Below are 3666 nucleotides of genomic sequence, written 5' to 3' on the forward strand. Positions count from 1 at the left end.
TTCTGTTGCTTGTCTGAAAAAGGATATTTTAAAGTAATCTGTATTCTGTTTGTATAATATCCATAATCTATTTCATTCTCTCCTAGATATAATACTTTTAATTCTACATTGTTTCATAATATATAGGTTCATTAATAAATGTGTCATTTCAGATAGCATTCGATATAGAAATAGTTTAAGATTCTTTTTTTTTCCCCTAGGTCCTTATAGTATTTTATTTCTTTGGGATAAATTGAAAATGTTATCTAATTTCAAAAATTTTGTAAAGGTTATGCTATGTAAAGGCCTTTCTAAGGTGATGATTTAATACACTGATGTCAAACTAACTTTCAATTCAATGAATTACATGTATCGTTACAACTGTATTTTTGTAATCAATTTTTAATAACTGTTTTTCATTTCTTGCATCTAAAGAATGAAAAATATGGAATACTACACAAATTTTCATATCATCCTTGTGCAAGTGCCGTGTTAAACTTTGTATTGCAATTAGGGTAGATGTGCTGTTGAAGCATGTAGTATCCTCTAAATTTAAGTAGTTAATGATGCAATCTTTATACAGGCATATATCCTTGGTTGACTATTTGTAACTAGGAAAACTTATTGTTCCTAAAAATGCGATTGATATTACTTCTCTAAAATTCTGTGTATATTGGAAAAAAACTTATATTGTTTGTTCGATTGCTCACATTTGCAAATTTTTTGTCAATGAGTATTTTAAGTCTTTTTCATTTTAGATTTCATCATACTTTGAAGAATTTAAAGCTAGGTCCAAAGGTGATGGCTTTTCGAGTACTTATTTATCAGCTGAGTTAGCTTTGTGGAGCTAAGGATTCAAAGTAAGCCTTGCTTAAGAGCTACTTCTAAACTTCTGCAGCTTAAAAATTCCTATATGAGATCTTATTGGCACAAATGTCTACCTGACCCTTTACCTGTCTTCCATTTAGGAACAGACGAACCAGAATATCTTACCCTGACAGCATAGATTTTCTTACTGGAACAAAACTAATCTTAATTACAAGGGATCATAGAGACAAGAACAGTTTAGATAGAAATGTTTAGACTAGAAGGTATTTTATCAAAATATAATTGGTTATTATACCTAATATTTCAAAAGTATCTAAAGCCAAGAAGGTGAAAAAATTGTTCATATGCATGATTAACTAATGTCCTGGCCAGTCTACCATCCAACCAGGCAGGAATTTACACTACTGCATTTCTATCACCAAATATTTTCAGAGTTACAAGAGAAGTCTATATGTCTCTCCTCGATATTAGGCCTTAAATTGTTAATGTTTTAATCAAAGTGTTTCCTCTTGCTACTAGGCTGTAAATCTTCAAATGGTAAAGCTTTAGGTCCAACTCTACCAAACACTGAGGTAGAGATAATGAAATAATACATTAAATACTTTAAATAATTTGATACTCTAACCACAACAGAATATTGCAAAACGTGTGCCTTTTACTTATATATAGTTATACATTTTATATTTATATGTGCTGATATTTTAGTTCACACAGTGAAACTTACTAGAATTAATTGATAATTTGACAAATAAATAGGTATTTATTCCAATAAATGGAATTGGAATATAAATAATTAGGTTTAGAATACATATTAGAATATAAAAATATCAATGCAATATCTTTGGTATAAACTTGTGATACATTCTAATGTTCTTGGTCTTCTGAATTCACATTGCAAAAAAAAATAGTTTTCCTCTAATCTATAAGGATTTTACGCTGCTACTCTGTTTATTGTTTTAACTCACTGGTCCCAAACTGATTTTCTCCATATTTCTGAAGCATTCCTAATGATTATACACAAATTTTGCTGATATGATGTCTACAAGGTATTATTCTTCTGCAGGACCCAAGGGTCCTAGGATCCCAGGTCCCAGTTATCCGCATCATCAGATAACAAGGGCAAGATTTCTCACCTAGGCCCATGCAACATGCCAACAGAAAGTAATTGAAAATCCATCTCAATTTCTCATTTCCTATAGTATTTCAGGACCGCAGCAGTAAGCAATTGTGAAATGCAAGACAACTTAAAATGAAAGATGAGATCACAATATCTGAGAGAAAGTACAGTAATTACAACTTTAAATTTACAGATGCCCAGCCCGTATGAGTGAACAAGATCACAAATGTCACAAAATTATTTTTAATACCCCTCTCCTAATGATTACTGAAAGATTTCAGTCCAGTATAAGTAGGCCTAAAAATTGTTCTGGGAACGATAGATCCATAATTGGTCTACCAAGGCTAGGAAAACTTTACTTACAGGTCAATTATAATTCAGAAAAACATTAATTGAGAAGATCCTTAATGCTTCAAACTACTGGTACTACAGTAAATCTTGGTTCTGTAGTTTAAAAATGCTATCATTCTCAAGGCAATGATAACCTACCTTTAATCTCCTGAAAATATATTCTTTTTCAAAACTTTTTAAAATCAAATTCACCAAAATAACATTTGACAAGTAAATGATACTTAGTGACATTACAAGTTTTACAAGTGTAAGGAGCAAGTTACAATAGAGTTGAATTATTTACCCAGCACTAAAGCCAAAGACGTTCAACCATTCATTAAAGTGTAGAAATAGTACCCCCCAATATTTGTTTTGTTCAGTAGGTGCCTTCCAGAAATGTGTTAAATAGATCAGCCTCCCATAATTCAAACCCAAACACTAGCTAATAAAGTAAATTTCATCACTTAATAAGGTACATTTTAAAAAGTCACAAATAGTTGCCTTATCATATGTTGTTTTATGTTTTCCCTATCTGTCTAACATAGTATGAAATAAGACTTTAAATCTTGAATATGGGTACTCATCAGAGATGTGACAAATATAAAATCTGTCTTCTATTTCAATCAAATTCCTCTATAATAGTAAATTTTAGTTTTCTTCCTTTTCCAAAACTTATAGGTAGTAGAAAATATTATCCCATGTCAAATAAAATAATCACAAAACTTTGTACAAATCCATTCATAAAAACTGGTAGCTAGGAATATATTCTGAGCCATTTTTAAACTTTCTTATTGACTAAAGATTAATCTTCCAAATGAATGAGAATATTATCACATCTCCAGTCTTGTAAATTGTTATTGCAGATGAATGAAATATGGAAATATAAGCTGACATACGTTCAAGTATATGCAGGATTGAAACTCCATGGAATGTATATAAACCTTTCAAAGTATTAACAGATAGTTTAACAGAATGACTATCAGGAAGTTGAAACCAGAAAGGAATAATAGTAAAAACATAGAATGAATGAAAAATGGAACAAGGGGCAAGTACACCTAGAATACTCAATGTACACATGTGACAAAAGAAGTGGTAAATCTGAAATAAATCTTGGAGAAGGGGTTGGTTGAGAATGATAGAAGGAGTCAGCCTGACCCAGGAGCATTGGAAAATTAGATAGACATATTTATTGTAATACACTTGCACAACATTTTGAAATTCAGTTAAAAACATAACAAAAAACAAAAACACACAAAAATCACAAGCAAACAGCAACCTCTAGATAGAATAAATATGACCTCTCAAAATTTTAAATATTTAATGAAGGGTAGTCTTGGGAAAAGCAAACAAAACTGTTCAAAGAGGGAAGTTTGGGGTAGCAGAGAATTTTGAACAGATTTAAATAGATTGTC

General features: G+C 30.7%; 1 pseudogene; it reads right to left on the minus strand.

Moving 5' to 3' along the window:
- Positions 1-418: 418 nt before the first annotated feature.
- On the minus strand, positions 419-515 carry LOC122095467 (annotated as a pseudogene).
- Between the last annotated feature and the right edge of the window lie 3151 nt (positions 516-3666).

Source organism: Dipodomys spectabilis, unplaced genomic scaffold (assembly GCF_019054845.1).
Source record: "Dipodomys spectabilis isolate Male_0828 unplaced genomic scaffold, ASM1905484v1 ptg000351l, whole genome shotgun sequence".
NCBI lineage: Eukaryota > Metazoa > Chordata > Mammalia > Rodentia > Heteromyidae > Dipodomys > Dipodomys spectabilis.